Here is a 19100-nt window from a genome sequence, read left to right on the forward strand (position 1 = left end):
GATGACTGGAGATTGTATTAGATGTGAAGCAATCAGGGTTAAATAAGTGACTTGTCCAAGGTCACAAAGCTAGTGAATGTCAATTATCTAACGCCAGATTTGAATTCAAGTTCTCCTAACTCCAAGGCTCTATCCACTTTGCTACCTAGCCCCTAGAATTACTACATGGAGTAATTTAAAGGAATATGGAAAGTATAGGAAGGGCCAAACTTGGAAAGACTTTAAATGAAAAACAGATAGACAGAAAAGTCAAGATTTGGCAACTGAATGTATATATAGGGTGAGTAAAAATGAGGAGTCAAGGTTGCCACTAAGGTTGTCAACCTAGGCAACTGGAAGGATCATGGTGCCCTTGGGTGGGTTTGGAGGGGAAGTTCTAGATGGGGCATGCTGAATTTGAAATGACTACAGAAGCATCCTACAGACAGAATGCTGGGAGGGTGGAAGGCTGTCTTAGGGTGGGGAGGCCCCAGGCTTTGAGAGAAGTTCTAGGATTAGCCTGCAGTAGAAGGGGCATGGTTTTGAAGTCAAGGTCAGGAGGAGATAAAATCTCTACAGTTTCTTTCATTTCAAACATTATGATCTACATTTTCATTTAAGAATATTTTGGGGGTGGCTAGGTGGTGCAGTGGATAGAGCACTGGCCCTGGAGTCAGGAGTACCTGAGTTCAAATCCGGCCTTAGACACTTAGTAATTACCTAGCTGTGTGGCCTTGGGCAGCCACTTTAACCCCATTGCCTTGCAAAAAAAAAAAAAAACACAACAAAACTTAAAAAAATGTAAAACAAAGAATATTTTGTTCAGGCTGATATTAAAATATTTGTCTACTGAGTGATAGTGAACATAGACTTCCTTAGACATGAGCTAGGGTTGAATAAGAGAGCAAACTAGGTGTTGGAGCATTCCTGGAGTCAGCAAGACCTGAATTTAAATCTGACCTCAGACATTTATTAGCTTTGTAACAATTCACTTAACACTCAGCTTCCTCATCTGTAAGATGAGCTGGAGAAGGAAATGGCAAACCATTCCATATCTTTGCCAAGAAAACCCCCAAAGGGTTTTGAAAGTTAATGTATATAATATGCAAAATAAATATAATACCTAGCCATGCTCCAAGAGTCTACTCTTACTTCCCTCAACTCTGCCATCTGGGCTCCACCCCACCTCAGTTTCTTCTGAACAAATTGTAAAACTTTCTGGGATAAGGTGACTTACAATCTAAGTGAATTCAAGCAAGTTATTTAATGTCCTTGGGCCTTAATTTCTTCAGCTATAAAATGAAGGGGTAAGGGCTAGATGATTTCTAAAATCTCTTCTAGTTCCATGTCTATGTTTTTATGAAATCTATTAATTCTTTGAAAGGGTGGGAACTCATCTTATTCTGGATATTTGTTTCCCTATTAGTACCATAGGGAAGATAAAGGTCACAGGTACTGAGTCCCAGTGGTAATGATAAGTGGAAATGGCAAACCACTCCAGTATCTTGGTTAAGAAAAATCTCATGGTTGATAATAGTCTGTGGGAGGCCATGAACAGGTCTGAACAACAACAAAGCAATGAGGAGCACTCAATTAACCTCACCTTGATGACAAATTTCTAATACACTTGAGCTTTATCTTTAGGTTTTCCCTTTTAAAGGGTTAAGACATCTCTTTCTCTTATCATAATACTGGGAGTTGTGACTAGTTTTTTTTATAGAAGGTTAGAGTTTGAAGCTTCTCCAAAACTTGATAGGTGTTTAAACTGAGTACAGGATGTCAAACCTCTCTGTAAACTCCATTCCCTCCCTTTGTTAAATGGAAGAGGGCTAATCTCTCCCTACTAGACATACTTCCTCAAAATGGAAAGCCAAGGAGCTGTTAAAGTGCTTTCTCATTAATTTTTTCCATTATTTTTAATATTGAATTTAGCAAAAAAACAAAATACAAATAAACCCATCATTTCCACTTAGGGGTGATTACTTTATATACTTGAATAGACTGGCTCATAAACTAGTGGTATGAGCTTTAGTCATACAGATAAGTAAACATTTGGAACCGGTCACTGGACCCTGGTCCCTAGATCCACATTAAACTATTCTCTGTGAAATGGGAAAATTATCCAGGCAATGTAACAGTGATAAATTCATTGACTCTGGAATCAGAAGACTCTACCATTAGTGGGGCTTCAGTCAACTCTCTGGGTGGTAGGTTCCTCATCTGTAAAAATGAGAAGGGTTGGTTACAAGTCCAGATAAGAGCTTTCAGCCCCGGACATGGGATCCTGTGATACCACATTTGGAAGGCAGTGCGGAAACACTGCAGACAATGGTGGAAGGCTAACGGCACCCCACAAAAGCTGGGCTTATTAATGACTGACAGCCAGTGACTCAGAACCATTAATCCATGGCAGGCTCCCCTACACCAACCCGAGAGTAGAGACCAAAGGGGAGGGCCCCGAGGCACTTCTGAGACAAGGCCTGGGAGCCTAGCGGCAAAACCTGACAAATATTTAGGTGGAAGTGGCTGGAGAGAAGTGAAAGTATTGAATAGTGTCAAATGCACCGCCCAGGAGGCTTTCCCTGCCAACAGTTGCCACGGCCACGCCCACTTCCCCATGCCCATCGATCAGAGACTTTGGACATCCTCATCTCTCTCTGGCTTCTTTAACCCGGTGGAGTCAAAGGGGGTGGGGGCTTCCCTGCCAGTGCCCATAACCCGCTCCTCCCTGCCCCCAACTTTCTATCAGTTTTGTTGACATGGCACAGAGTGAGGGGACTAGAGCCCAGGCCAGGAGAACACACACACAGACACACACACAGGCACACAGGTACACATAGACACACACAGACACAGACACACCATTCCGACTCAACTTCTTTGCGTGTCCCCCAGAGGCTCAGATCCAAGGCCAGGGCCGGGCAGGCACAGTGCAGGCTGTGGAGACCCCACATCCTCCTCTAACTTAGGGGTCGGCGATGGGTGCGCACGTGCCAGGGCTGGTCCAGCTCCCCAGAGGCCAGCCGGGGGTTCCTGGTTCTGGGGGTCGTTCTGCTCAGTTGCCTGCATCCTCCTCCAAGATGCAGTTTAGTATCAACACTCTCACCCTCCCCTTCGCCCCCTCTGTCCCCACCTCCCCTTCCTGAGGCCTCCGAACCTCACTTTCCTCCACAGGACTAGAAGACCTCTGAGAGCTAAGTCCCTAATCCTCTTCCTTTCGGGGGCATCAAAAGTGTCCACCTGCCCCCCCCCCCCCCCGCTGCCAGAACAGTCCACTGTGGTGTGTCTTAAGAGCTCTGAATCCTGTTTAAGTTCCACCTACTCCCGCTCTCCCTCCACCACCACCCTCAACCCTGTCTGCTGCCTCCTCTTTAAAACAAAGTCTTTAACTAGGAGGGATGGAGTCTGATCCCCTCCATTTCAAAACAACAAATATTAAGCACCCACCCTGTGCTAGGGAAGGAAGGAGTACAAATGGAAAAAAAATAAAGTCCCAAGTCTGAGGAAACTTTCATTCTACTAGATACTCAGGTAGGAGAATTATAGATATAGATATAGATATATAGTATAGATAAGTAGATATCCAGATCTATCTACTTATCTATATTATATATATCTATACATACAGATAAATATAATACATTTTATTATCTGGGAACAATTGGTACCTGAAAAGGCAACCTAAAGTGAATCCAGTTAAATACTGGATTCATAGTAAATACTGAAAATATGGTTCTATTCAGGACTTCATCTTGAATAATCACACTAAATATAAAAGTAGAGTTGGTTGAGTAAACCAAGTTGCACTACCACCTAACATAAGATACCCAGATAATTGAACAGCAATTTGATTTGATTGATCAATCAAAACATAGATAAAATAAGAAATATAGTTGCAGTAAATGGAGTGCTACTTGACTGGAAGTGTTTGAATTGCCTGAGAAAACTTTAGTCATGTCCTGTGACTCATCTATAAATATAAATAAGGCCAGTTTAGAACTCAAGTTATTTGAGCATCTGGCAGAGGTTCCAGCACAAGGTCGTGAATGGCTGGTTCCTAGTGAAAATATTGCCAAAAGAAATCTAAAATCCTTAGAATGCTTTTGAGCTCATAAGATTCTCTACCAGCTGAATAGAGTAGGGAGAAGGGAAGAAAGGAGAGAAAAGTATATGGTCAAAATGCTCCCCTTCCATTCCTACCCTCCAATCTACTCCTCAGGCAATTTGGCTGGAATTCTCCTTATTTGCCTGTGTCGATGCAATATGAATCAGAAAACTGGCTTGACACTGACCCAAAGAATTTAAGACTATATTTTGTCAGGTCAATAAATATGGGCCAGGCCCCTGGGCTAAGAATCAGAAAAACAAAAAAGTGGTAAAAGACAGTCTCAACCCTCAAGGAACTGACAGTCTAATAGGGGAGGACCACAAGCAAACAAGTTCTACATAGAATAAGTAGGAAATAATTAAAAGAGAGAAGGCAAAGGATTAAGAGAAGTGGGGCAATGGGGGGCGATGACCAACCTTGATGGACTCACTCATTCCATCAGTGCAACAATCAGGGACAATTTGGGGCTGTCTCCAAAGGAGAATACCATCTGTATTCAGAGAAACAACTGTGGAGTTTGAACAAAGATTAAGGACTGTTACCTTAAATTTAGGGAAAAAAAACCTGTTATCTTATCATCTGATCTTGCTATCTCTTATACTTTATGTTTCTTCCTTAAGGATGTGATTTGTCTCTCATCACATTCAATTTGGATCAATGTATACCATAGAAACAATGTAAAGACTGGCAAATTGCCTTCTGTGGGGGGTGGGGGAGGGAAGTAAAATTAGGGGAAAAATTGTAAAACTCAAAATAGATAAAATATTTTTTAAAAAAGAGAGGTCGGGAAAGGCTTCTAGTAGAAGATGGATTTTAGTTAAGACTTAAAGAAAGCCAGGGAAAGCAGTAGAAATGAAGAATTCCAGACATGGAGGGCAGTTGGAAAAAAAATCAGTCAAGAGATTAATTATCTTGTTCATGGAATAGTAAGGAGGCCAGCGTCATTGGAGTGAAGAATAAATTATAAAAGGATTGGACTAGGTTATGAAGAGTGGATACTATCTAATTATTAAGCTGAGAGATGTTTGAATAGGGGCTAACTTCACAAGATTTAAGTTCATTAGTGAATATTTGCATGTTATACGAACTTTTACTTCCTTACATATAAATTTAAAGAGGGGGATTTGTTAGTAGATTGCCAAGAAAATCTGGACTCAAGTCCCACTTCTAATACACAATGAGATGCCATGCAACCCTGTCAGAGTCCTGGGTAACACTTTTAATAAGATAATTAAGTTGGTCATTTGCTGATCTACACTGATAGAAGGAATTCTCTTAATGATAGTTCCCTGTACTAAGGGAAGCACAGGTCTTATTGGCAAAGATAACTAAAGTGGTAACAGTTGCATCTATAGTAGCCTAATCATTCTGGATTTCAATTTTTTAAAATCCTCTTTTAAAAGTATATTTAGGGCAGCTAGGTGGCACAAGTGGATAGAGCACCGGCCCTGGAGTCAGTAGTACCTGAGTTCAAATCCGGCCTCAGACACTTAATAATTACCTAGCTGTGTGGCCTTGGGCAAGCCACTTAACCCTATTTGCCTTGCCCAAAAAAAAAACCCGTAAAAAAAAAGTATATTTATTGGGGCACCTAGGTGGCGCAGTGGATAGAGCCCCAGCCCTGGTGTCAGGAGTAGTTGAAAGTATATTTATTGTTCTTAAGTAGTAAAATGAAGTGTGACCAGTATAATCTGTGGCGTTGCAACATCACCAATTGAAATTATTCAAGAAAAGTGACTTTTTCAGAATTATACATACCCATTGTCCCATAAGAATATAAACCTCAAGAAAGTCAAAGACAGAAATAAAAGTTCATACAAAATATTAACAACTGTTCTTTTTGTGATACCAAATAGCTTGAAATAATAAGAAATGATAACTATGAAGAATTTAAGAGAACAGATGGTTATTTATGTGGATTGATAGATTGAAAAAAAAAGGCAGAACAGAGAATGAAATTCACAATCAATCCCTGCACTATAAAGCAAAAGATCAATAAATAAATTGTTTTAAACATATGAGTAGGAGAAAAGTCAATTAAGGTCCCAGTAAAGGGATAATGAAATGCACCTTCTTTCTTTAAGCAAAGGGGTAGACAGAATATTGCAAACATCAATAGAATTTATGTATTGGATGTTTTTTGTTTAACATTTCCTTTGCCCTACGGGAGAGTAATTATGTTTAAATAACTCATATAAAAACAAAGGCATCAATAAAAATGTTTTTAAAAATCAGCAGCCCAGAAAATTAATCATCAGTCTGTACCAATACAAAATACAACCTGGCAACTGTAGGAACTCAGTAATGAATATTTAGATAAGAGAATGTTCTGTATGTAGTAATGTTATAAGAAGGAGCAGTTTGCCTTCATGATTGTACTGTAGGTGTTGCAATATAGGTCTTTGAGTTGAATTAAAAACTTCCTACTGCTCTGCTTATCAGATCAAGAAACATCCCTTTCTTTTGTGAAACAGAAGGGTATCCTGGAGAAGAAAATATGTTTTCTAACCTCATTCCACTAGTTCATGACCTCCTTCACAAATAATTCAAACCTCTCTTCTTCTAAGCTTTTCCTGATTTAAAAAACTCATCTCACTCTGTTAGATCTTTTGTATTGTTTGCCACTTAGATTCATAGCATCTTAAGAGTTAGAGCCTGATGTCAACATTTTCTCTATAATAACCTGATGTCAACATCTTCTCTGACATCTCTAAATGAAGTTCATTCACCATCTGCTTAAACACCAACCATGATGGGAAATTCACTATCTTATAAGGCAACATATTCCACTATTGATCAGCTCTAATTGTTACAGTTTCTTTTTAACTATCCCTAGACTTTGGCACTAAAATCTTCAGAGGCTCCCTGTTGCCAAACAATTCAGCACTTGAGTTAGTGATAGTCATATATAGAATCCAGGTGGCCTGACTCCACTTAATTCAACAAGTAAGAAATTCAATTAAATGTACTTATCAGAATTGAGATTCTGTGGAAGATTTGGGGGATATAAATATGAAATATAACAACTCTTTTAGAGAGGATTATACATATGCACAAAATTATAATAATACAAGGAAGAATGTAGAGGGATTTAGAGTAGCGAAAAAGGGCAAAAGTTGAATGTGGGAGAGGAAATCTGAACAACTTCAAAAGACTGAAGGAGAACAATCTCCAGGTTCAGATTCTAGTTTTTGGTTCTGTGAAAGAAAGAGTAAACAGACTCAAGGGAAACAAAAAGCATAAGAGATCCAAGGACAATTAAGGAGTAATAACCCAGAGAAAGATTAAAAAAGAAATACAGAAGGTAGTTGACAAGACAATACTGAATAAATAAGAAAAGGTAAGCAGAATAATTATTGGGTTAAACAAAATAGAATGGCCTGGTGAGTGGGACAAAACTGGACAAATAGCTTGGAGCAAAGTGGAAAAGAAGGGGTGTGTCTATGGAATTGTTGAAAATAAGTATGTTGGTTGGGATCAACAGGCTACTAAGAAGTGATAAATGCCTTTAAAATACCCACAAAAAGCACTAAAGAAGTGCTAACAAGTTAAAGAGGGAAGGGATGGTAGTGGAGAAAAAGGACTTGAGGCACAGAAGGAAAAACCTGACCCTTGTCAGGAAGTAGGAGTGCTAAAGAGGATTATATAGAGGAGTCAGAGAAAGGGCAGCTGTAGATTTAGAATTTATAAACAGGTGTGAAACTAGCTCTTTTTGAAGAATTAGTCAGATGCCCTAAGAATGATGAAATTGTCCTTCAAAGTATAATACAATACAGTCGCCAAAAGCTAGCAGTAGAGAGGTCGTCCAGTAAAGGTCAGAGAAAGAAGGAAGTAGTAATAGTGGTTGTCGCAGTAGTAAGAAGTAATAATAGTAGAAGTGATAGTAGTAGTGGTAGTAATAGTAGTAGTAGTAGTAGTAGTAGTAGTAGTAGTAGTAGTAGCAGCAGCAGCAGCAGGAGTTGTGGTAGTAGTGGTAATAGCAGTCAAGGCATACTAAAACAGCTATTTATCAACCTGATAACAATAGATAGACCTGCTGTCTTCCAGGGGAATATATCCAAGTTATAATAGAAAATCTTTCAAAGGTAAAAATGACTGACAGCTACCACTTTTTGGAGGGTGGGGGAGAAGAAAAGGGGTAGCAATGGGATTAAATGACTTGCCCAGGTCACAGAGGTAATATCCAAAGGTAGATTTGAATGCAGGCCCTCCTGATTCCAGGGTTACCATGCCACCTAGCAGCCCCAACTATTCGCCACTGATGATTAAAATGGTCATAACACTGTCTTCTTTGGTGGGTGAGTGGGGAAGTAGGATTGGGGGAAAAATTGTAAAACTCAATACAATTTTTCCCCCAATCCTACTTCCCTCCCCCATCCCCCCACCCCCCACAGAAGGCAATCTACCAGTCTCTACATTGTTTCCACCCGAAATCTAATGGATGAGAGAAAAAATCATATCCTCAAGGAAGAAACACAAAGTAAAAGAGATAGCAAGATCAGATGATACAATACCAGTTGTTTTTTTTTCCCTAAATTAAAGGTAATAGTAAAGCTATCTATTTTTGCAGCTGCTCTGTCTGAGATAAGGACTGCTACCCCTACTTTTTTCTTTTTTTTTTTTCTTTTTAGGTTTCTGCAAGGCAAGTGGGGTTAAGTGGCTTGCCCAAGGCCACACAGCTAGGTAATTATTAAGTGTTTGAGATCAGATTTGAACCCAGGTACTCCTGACTCCAGGGCTGATGCTTTATCCACTGTGCCACCTAGTTGCCCCCTACCCCTATTTTTTTCACTTCAGCTGAAGCAAAATATATTTTGCTCCAATCTTTTACCTTTACTCTATAGGGATCTCTCTGCTTCAAATGAGTTTTTTGTAAGCAGCATATTGTAGGATTCTGGTTTTTAATCTACTCTGCTATTCACTTACATTTTAAGGGTGAGTTCATCCCATTCACATTCAAAGTTATAATTACTAATTCTTTATTGCCCTCCATGCTATCTTCCCTCTGTATTTTCCTCCCTTTCCCCCCTTTATCCATATTCCCCGGTATTTTGTTTCTGAATGCCACCACCTTCAGTGTGTTTGTTCTCCTATATCCACCCCTCCCCTTTCTTTCCCCTTTTCCCTTCCCTTCCTTCTCTTAGTACCCTTTTTTCTCCCCCTCCCTGTCTCCACTCCCCCCTCCCCTTTTCCCTTTTTAATACTTGAAAGGTAAGATGTTTTTTTAAGTTAACTGAGTATGTGTGTAAGTTAACTTTAAACCAAGTCTAATGAGAGGAAGATTCAGGTGTTTCTCATCTCATCCCTTCTTCCCCTCTATTACCACAGGCCTTTTGTACCTCTTAATGTAATGAGATTTACCCCCTCCCTCCTCTTGTCTCCTTCTTGTCCCCCTTTTTTAAGGAGGAGGTGTTTTTAAATCATTCTATCTAAGTCATAGAAAATCCTGAGTATCCATCACTTCTGGCTAAGTATATTCTCTCTGATAGTTACAATTCTCAAGAGTTATGAGAATCTTTTTTCCATGCTTGGATACAGTCGGTTTCATCTTATTGGATAGCAGGTTTTTTCCTTTACCCCCACCCCTTTTTTTTTTACCTTTTTATGTGTCTCTTGAACCTCCTGTTTGATGTCCAAATTTTCTATTTAGCTCTGGTTTTTTTCATTAGGAATTGTTTGAAGTCTTCCATTTCGTTAAATGTCCATCTTTTTCCCTGAAAAAGCTCAGATTTGCTGAATAGTGGATCCTTGGCTACATTCCAAGCTGCCGTGCTCTTCAGAATATTTCATTCCAGGCCCTTTGATCCCTTGATGTTGATGCAGCCAGGTCCTGAATAATCCTTACTGTGGCTCCTTGATATTTAAATTGTTTCTTTCTGGCTGCTTGCAGGATTTTCTCTTTTATCTGATAGTTCTGGAATTTGGCCACAACATTCCTTGGTGTTTTCATTTTAGGATCTCTTTCCAGAGGGGATCGATGTATTCTTTCAGTAACTATTTTGTCCTCTGGTTCATGATATCAGGACAATTTTCCATCATTAAATTCTGTAATATTAAGTCTAGGTTTTTTTTCCTCTTTAATGTTTTCAGGAAGGCCTATAATTCTCAGATTGTCCTTCCTTGATCTATTCTCGAAGTCAGTGGTTTTGCTGATGAGGTATTTTACATTTTCTTCTATTTTTTTTTATTTTTTTTGGTTTTGTTTAACAGACTCTTTCTGTCTCATGAAATCATTAGTTTCCACAGACTCCATTTTTTTTAAGAGAAGAATTTTCTTCATTTATCTTTTTTGCAACTCCTTTCCCAATTGGTCAATTCTATTTTTAAAAGAGTTTTCCATTTGATCAATTGAGGTTTTGAGAGAATTGTTTTCTTGGTGCAAGGTGTTAATTTTCTCTTCCAAATTTTCCAATTGATCTTTAAACTCCTTCCTTATTTCTTCAAGGAAGTCTTTCTGTGTTGTTGAGCAGGTCCTATTCTCCTCAGAGGTTCTAGGTCCCTCTGAGTTAGTGTCTTTTCCTTCCAAGAATTTTTCTATAGACCTTCCATTGCGTTGGCCTTTCTTCATTATCCTAAAACCTTGAGTTGGGGAGGGGCTGGTTCACAGGGGTTTGGTGTCAGGATCCCTAGAGGCTTTACTCACTGAGTGCAATATCTCCAGCTGGCCAGTAGGGGATGCTAGAAGTTTTGCTCTCTGAGTGTAATATCTCCAGTTGGCCAGTAGGGGGTGATGGTTGCTTCTCTGGAGTGTCTGTGACCTTGATTGAGACCCTCTCCCTTGGCCTGAAGGGAAAGGTTGAAGCTGTTGAATACTTTTATCTTTGATCAATAGTGTGCTATACCCTGGGGTGAGGTGATCTCTCTCCCTATTGTCAGCTGCTCGGCCTTAGCCTGAGGCAGAGGTAGTCTGTAATTGTGTTTGTTCTAGGAAGAGGCTTCAGCTGAAATGGAGGTATTTGAGTTCCTCCTGACCAGAGGAGCCCAGGGATCAATGTCTGCAAGGTCTCCCACACCGAAACTCTCCCTCCAGCTCTGCCGACAGGTTCCAGAGAGTCAGTCCCACCACTGATGTCTCTCTCCCTAGTTAACTCAAGCCCTGGCAGTTGACCAGGCTCTAGCCCCATGGTTAATCAAGCTGGTTCGATTCTCAGGCCCTCAGCCCCACTGCTAATCAGGTTAATCTCAGGCTGATTCAGGCTCCCAAGCTCTCACTGGTCCGTGCTCCGACAGAGTCTGCCCTCTGTGCCCGGACTCACCCACATCTCAGAAGACAGATCCTGAGGTGGATGTTCTTCTCCTGAGTTTTCTTTCTGGATTTTGTCAATCGGATTTCTTTTAAGAGGTTTATTTCATATGATTTATAAGGGAAGATAAGGAGACTTTAGAACTCTGCCTGTCTTCTCTCCGCCATCTTGGCGGGAAGTCCCAATAAATAAAATCTTAAAAAAAAAATAAAGTGGTCATAACAACACTGCCAGAAGAAACCTAAAAGGGTTGTCAAAGACTATGAAATCTTTGTCAAGAAACTGAAGATCAGAAAGTCATGGGCCACTGCTTATTGAAGGCAGGATAAACAGAAAAGATAGATTTGAGAAATGAACAACTGGCTCAGAACTCAGACTTTTGGACCAGGGCTTAAGACATAAGAATGAGTGATGTGATCAGAAAAATGTTTTTCCAATCTTTCAAGTCTAGTTGAAAGGGCTTAAGACATAAAAGAAGGGGAGAGGGGAAGATTGCATTACTTATAAAGAGTCATTACAAAGGAGGAAGAGAGCAATTTAGACCCTCAGGAGTCTCCAAGGAATATACAAAATAAAGGAAACAGTAGAAAATGTCTGTCCCTAAATATCTAAATACAAATGTCCAAAATTTAGGTTTTATAAATATGCTTTAAAGCAAGGAGTAAAATTTGACCTCAAATATCACTGATATTTCATGGTCTGAAACTCATAACTGGAATAGAGCTCTAAATATCTTATTCAAAATCAAAAAGGTTAATTAAAAGATAAAGAGTAGAGTAGCATTGTATAGTAAGAAAGGATTTGAAGAAATCCCAGGGAGCAGAAAAGAAAGCAAATTGGTGGATGACTTTTGAATGAAGTAAAAAATGAGAAACAGAAGTGATTTTGTCATTTAAGTATACCACAGATCACCTTAACAGATATAGAAAATGTATTTACCATCAGTTGCTCTGCTGAGCATCATCCCTGTCCCAGGTTAAGTTCTTCACCTGAAATTTCATCATCTTGGAGATCATCCAGTTTTGTTAATAAACCTCAGCATCCTCAGTATCTCTCCCCTCTGATCAGAGGGCTTGACAGTAGGACTCACAAGACTTCTCTTTATAGAAGGCTCAGACTTTTCCACCTAACTTCATCTGCCATAAGCTGGTCTGCTCAGTTTCAACTCCATTAACATCATTCCCCTAAACCAGGTAACTTCACTCCCCTTTTAGCTTCTTTTTATATACTATATTTCCCTATTAGACTGTAGCTTCTTGGGATTCCCAGAGCTTAGCAGTTCCTGACTCATAGTAGCAGGAGTTCAACAAATGTTTATTGATTGGAAATTGAGGAGATGTCCATCAATTGGGGAATGGCTGAATAAATTGTGGTATATGAATGTGATGAGTACTATTGTTCTGTGAGAAATCATAAGGAAGGTGGCAGCTAGGTGGTGCAGTGGATAGAGCACAGGCCCTGGAGTCAAGAGGACCTGAGTTGAAATCTGGCCTCAAGACTCTGAAAAATTACCTAGTTGCTTGACCTTGGGCAAGTCACTTAACCCCATTGCCTTGCCAAAAAAAAAAAAAACCCCTGCAAAGACCAACATGAACTGATGCTGAATGAAGTGAGCAGAAACAGATCATTATATACAGTAATAGCAACACTGTGTGATGATCAACTATGATGGACTTAGCTCTTCTCAACAGTATGGAAACATTCACATTCAGAGAAAGAACTATGGAGTCTGAATGCAAACCAAAGCACATTATTTTCACTTTTTAAAATTTATACTTTTTTTCCTTCCCATAGTTCCCCCCTTTTGTTCTGATTCTTCTTCCACAACCTGACTAAAATGGAATTATGTTTAACATAGTTATACATGTATAATATATCAGATTACTCACTGTTAAGGGAAAAGGAGGGAAGAGGGGGAAAAATGTGAAATTCAAAATGGTACAAAAAAATGAATGTTAAATAAATGACTACTGACTATTGGTATGAGAAGTTGGGAAGCAAGTTTAGAAGAATGAAATTATAGTGAGAGAGTATTTTGATTATCCAGACATCTGCCGGAGCTCAAAATCTTACTGTTTGATTTATCTTAAGGATAATTTCTTTCTTCAAAAGGTGGAAGAACCAACAAAAATAAATTCTATTCTGGATCTGATTCTTATTTACAGAGAACAGGTTGTTGAGGTAGAAATAAATGGGGTCCATGTGAGAAAAGCTGAAACTTTTGTCCCTCCTTTAAGTCGGAAGACATGTTAACTCCTTTAAAGCAGGAAATACAATATGACAGTTGAGAATGTGAAGAGGAGATGAGACTAATTACAATTCTTCTGAGGGGATGACTATCAGGCCTTATTGTCTGCCCTGCCACTGTACTCTAAGGTTCCCTGGGTTTTCTCACCTGACCTGCTGTTCTTCTCTCCAGACTCCCAGGCACTTCCATCTGACATGCTGAAACATCCTAAGGACCCCTGGGCTTCACCATCTGCTGAACTCTGTTATATGTGTGTTGTTGTTCACTTGTTTTCAGTCACGTCTGACTCATCATGACCCCCATTTGGGGATTTCTTGGCAAAGATATTGGAGTGGTTCACCATTTCCTTTTACAGCTCATTTTATAGGTGAGGCAAACAGAGTTAGGTGACTTGCCCAGAGTCACACAACTAGTAAGTGTCCAAGGCCACATGTGATCACGGCTTCCTGACTCCAGGCCTGGCAACTCTAGCCACTTCATCACTTAGCTGTCCTCTTATATATATAATTTCCCCTAATTAGAGTATGACCTCATTGAGTCCAGGGACTACCTTATTTTTTCTATTCATAACTTTAGCTCTTAGCATATTGATTGTATAGCAAGGGCTTACTAAGCCTTTTTTCATTCATTCCAGAAAGACTTAAGAAAACCTAAAAATTTGGGAAGGTCAGGTAGGGTCTCATCAACTAAAATATTACCAGGGAAGTCAGCCCAGGAAGGATGGGAAATGCTTAAATGAAGTACTAAAGAAACAAGGGGAAACAATTCCCTTTATCTGAAGAGACTGATGTGGAAATGCAGGGACTTAACTAACCAATGCTGACTTTTAAAAGAAATATACAGAAGATAGAAAGAGGGCTAGGTAACAAACATAATGAATGTCAGAATGAACTGTTGAGGGAAGCTAGGGAAAATCTAAAAGAGGGAGAGAGAGGGAGAGAGAAAGAGAGAGAGAGAGAGAGAGAGAGAGAGAGAGAGAGAGAGAAAATGTGTGTGTGTGTGTGTGTGTGTGTGTGTGTGTGTTAGAAACATATTAAGAGAAAAAGAAAGATCAAAGGAAGGAGAGGATCTTTGCTTGGGAGTAACAGATAGAATGGACACCAGAGAGAAGGCAAAGCTTCTTAAAACATATTTTTCTTCTGTTCCCTGTGAAGGAGAATAATTTCACCCAAGAAATGACTGGATAAAAATGGCTTTAGGAGAGTGGGTATGCAAGATCAGTAAAGTGCCTTCCTGACCTCAATGAATTCAGGTTAGCTGGTGCTAGCTGAATTACATGCCCTTGTACTGAAACAGATGTGATTGCTGAACTACTGTCAGTTTTATTTGAAAGACTGTGGGAAACGAGAAAAGTACAAGGCAAGGGCAAATATTTCAGTTCTCAAAAAAAAAGGAAGAGAACAGAGTATGAAAACAATGGGTTGGTGAGCTTGTCTTTGATTCCTGGGAACACTTTATAACAGGCCAATTTTAAAGAGATGGTTGGAGAACAGCTAGGAATGGAAATGAGGAATAGAAAGAGCCAGCAAGACTTCACACAAAGAAAAGGAATTGTTATACTAACCTTATTTCATTTTTTTAAAAATAGCATTACCAAATGGCTGAATGACTACTATAAATATAGTTTACCTAGATTTTTAGTAAAGATTTTGATAAATTACCTCATTGAGAAGATGGAGAGATGTGGACAGGATGATAATATAAATCAGATTCAGAACTGGTTAGATGGTTAAACTTAAAAAGTAGACAACTGGATTTAATGTCACCATGCCAGGAGGTATTCATTGTAGTGCCCCCAAGAATTTGTGTTAAGCCTTTGTGCTGTTTGACTTGGATAAGGACATAAAAGATATGCTAATCCCAACTGCAAGTGACATAAAACCGAGGCTAAATTCAGCTAAATCACTGGATGATAGGAGCTAAAGATGGTGATAATCTATAGCGCTATACTAAATCAAATAATATGAAATTTAAAGAAGATAAATGTAAAGTTAAAGTTAACATGGGCACAAAAACTCAGTTTCTCAGGTACAAAATGATGGTTGGCATGATCTGACAACAATTGGTTGGAAAGATGCCTAGAAGTTTAATGACTGAACTAAGAAAGGGGTAAGCTTCCAGAAATAAGGTGATAATTACACCATCCTCTTGCCCTTGTTGGATTTCTTCTGGAGGGTTGTGTTCAGGTTTTTTAAAAAAATGTTTTTATTTAAGGCAAAGGGGTTCAATGACTTGCCCAAGGTCATATAGACCAGATGGATTTGAACCCAGGTACTCCTGACTCCAGGGCCAGTGCTTTATCCACTACGCCACCTAGCCACCCCTTGGGTGCTATATTTTAAGAAAGACAGTGATGAGCTGGAGAATGTTCAGAGGAAAGCATTCAGGATGCTGAAAGGCACTGAGAGTCCATGTCACTTGAGGATTGGGTAAGAGTTCAAAGGATGGAATGAGGGTTAAGTGGGATTAAATTTGCTTTCAGCTGACTCCAGAAACCTGAACCAGGAACAATAAGTAGAAGATAGCAAGGTGGTTAATTTAGGCTTAATATCAAGAAAAAAATTTGTAACAATTAGAACTATCCAAGAGTGGAATAATGGCAGCAATGACCAACAGATAAAGAATCAACCTTTGAAACAATGAATTAGATTTGTATTACACCTTGGACTTATTGTGATTATGGCACCCTGGACAATGCCGATGGTGTAGGAGGCATTGATAAAACTATGGATTTCAGAGAAGATGCCAATCTGCACTGATAAAAATTTCAGCTCTCTGCACCAATGAACCCCTATCCTTATCTAAAAGTGACATGAATTAACTCAAGTGGTGTTAGGCTCCCCGCATCTTTAAGGCCTTAAGCAGAGGCTGGTTGATTATTTATTTGGCATGTTAGCTGGGAATCAGAATATGAGTTGAATGTGATAACCACTAAGGTTATCAAGCTTTTATAAAGGATTCTTGGAAGAACATAACCATGAATCACCGAGGATAAGAAGGTCTGGATGATTTGAAATCAGTATTAGTAAAGGGAAACTCACGCTGATGATCATGACTCCACTAGAGATGTTGAGCCCAAGGTCACACAGTCAGTACATGTCAGTGGTGGAACTAGAACCAAGGTTGGTTCTCTATTGACTACACCATGCTTCCTCACTTACATCATAACAATACATTAAAGCGGGTAGTACAAGTATTATTCTTTCCATTTTCCAGATGAAATAAATGAATCAGATCAGACAAGTCAAATGACGTACCAGAGACCACACTGTCAGTAAGTAGTGGAACTAGAACTTAGATCTATGTTTTCTGATGCTCAATCCAGTGCTCTCTCCAAAAAATTTGAAACTGTGAAATTTTTTTATACTAAAAACAGCATATAATTTAAAAATCTCCTTTACTGAACTTTGGAAAACAGTCACTTATAAATGGTAAATATCATAATCAATCATAGTCTGCTTGCATACCAGAAATATGGTTGCTTTCATCTATTCATTTTCCAAATAGTTTACTGAACACCTATTATGTGCAAATCATGTGCCCTGAAGGCATTAGGGAATTTACATCAATCATAATTTCTTTACCAACCATCAGAAACCCAAAGAGCTTGAATGTCCAGCTATCCAAGGATTACAGTCAGCCACTACAAGAGGAAATTCTATACTAGGCATGCCACTACAGAATGTGACTCATACAACTGCTGGCTAGGAAGTGGCATTTAAAACAAGTATTAAGGAGAAGACTGGATTTAGAGCCAGAACAAACCTTAAGGATCACCTAGTTAGAATTCCCTTATTTTTCAGATGAGGAAGCTGAGTTTCAAAGCACACCTGGAAAAAAAAAAAAAACTTAGAAACGCCAAATATTAAGGACAATTGCCTCTGGGATAAAGAAAGAAGAGTACTGTTCCAATTTACATATACTGGGCAGGGAGACAAAATATCTTCTAATTAAACTCTTCTCATAATCAGAAAACACCACAATGTGTGCAGAAAGACTGAGGAGTGAATCTGTACAGCTTACTCTCTAATGTCTATGGATAGATTCTTCCTCTCAGGATGATTTGGAGGCACCATCCTTCCTGTTGCCATCTGTCACTTTGCACTTGGAGAATGCAAACATTTTAATATGATACAAACCTAATGAAGAAGGGAAGTTTGCAAATATGCAATTATATAAGATTTACTTCAAAGAGAAATGAATTTTGGATTACCTTCTCTTTAGAGTTATTGGCTCCTCTGGATTTTCACTGCTCCCCTTCCTTTAGCTTGGTCAACTGAATTGCTTATATTCCTCTGCAAGGCTGAAATAAAAAGTCCCCAGATAAGAAAGATTGACATCAGGTTTTCAAATTGTTTTAAACCAATGATGTGGAGGAAAAGGAGAAAAGAGAATAAACACCTGACTCTAGAACATTGGTGGAGGACTCAAGGTCAAACATCAGTTCTGCCGTTTACTAGCTACATAACTTTTGGCAAATTACTGAAGCAAGCTTGTGCTAGATGACCTCCAAGGCCCGTCTCCACCTTTAGATCTGATGTGCAATCTTATGATTCAAAGCTCAAAGGGCCAACTTTACTCTCTGTCTACAATTCATTCTGCAGGGGATTGAAACTCCTCTGAATGAATTGCTAGTTTAATTAACAGGGACCAAGAGGAGTCCCTGGGATAAGCAATATTAAGGGTGAGTGAATTAACGAGTACAAAGGACAGGATGACAGCAATATAGTTGCAGTATACAGTTCTGACAATGGACTATCCTAACATGAAATCAGAACCAATACAATTCACTGAAATTAGGAGCATCATCCCCAATTCCTTCCAAAAGATGGTGTTATTCATTACTTAATGAAACGAACCCTGCTTCCTAACTGCTGGAGTCTGGTTTGGTTCAACTCTGCAGACATCTCTCTGGGTTTACAAAGTAGAGCCCTTGAAATCCACCAGGAGCGCAGGGACATTAAGGACATTGGGAAGCTTCTAAAGGGAGTTTCTTGAATCAGATTCCTGGGGCTTCTCCCTGAATTAACATTCTTCCCCCAATACTGGATTACTAAAAAAGGAAGAAGCCATAATTGAGCCCTGTTTTTTAATTTAGGACAGTGGGCATTAGTTTCAAAAGGATCCAACCCAAACATGCCTTATTTTCCCAAGACACACAAGCTTCATTCATCTTCCTTTAAATGGTGACTGGGGCAGAAAGACAGTGGTTCCTTGGGGGAAGGAAGGTAAATAGTCTTAATTTGTAACTAGGACTGATTCAACTTTTTAATTTTGTAACTTTCCAGGGTGTGGACTGCTCTGTGGTCTGGGATGGTTTAGGCCATTATTTGCCATCCAGTCCCAGTTTGTACATGGGTACAAACATTGTACTCTTTTTATAAATTGTTGCTCTATGACTTTCTTCTAAATCTAGGATCTCTGGATTTTTAACCTGCAATCATGTAGCTTCAAAATTCCAGGTCTTCTCATTTGTGCTTTGTACCTTATCCCCCTCCCCATACTTCCCCAGCTATGAAAT

The 19100-nt window shown here is 39.3% G+C and overlaps 1 protein-coding gene across 1 annotated transcript in view; it reads right to left on the bottom strand.

Moving 5' to 3' along the window:
- Positions 1-9308: 9308 nt before the first annotated feature.
- The window catches only part of ZNF652 (zinc finger protein 652), a 34333-nt gene continuing 24541 nt past the window's right edge, over positions 9309-19100 (bottom strand). Inside the window, exon 7 of the transcript XR_012475906.1 lies at positions 9309-17882. The gene's annotated coding sequence lies outside the window, so the exon portion shown is untranslated. The remainder of the gene's footprint in view (positions 17883-19100) is intronic.

This window comes from Macrotis lagotis, chromosome 2, assembly GCF_037893015.1.
Source record: "Macrotis lagotis isolate mMagLag1 chromosome 2, bilby.v1.9.chrom.fasta, whole genome shotgun sequence".
Classification (NCBI taxonomy): Eukaryota; Metazoa; Chordata; class Mammalia; order Peramelemorphia; family Peramelidae; genus Macrotis; species Macrotis lagotis.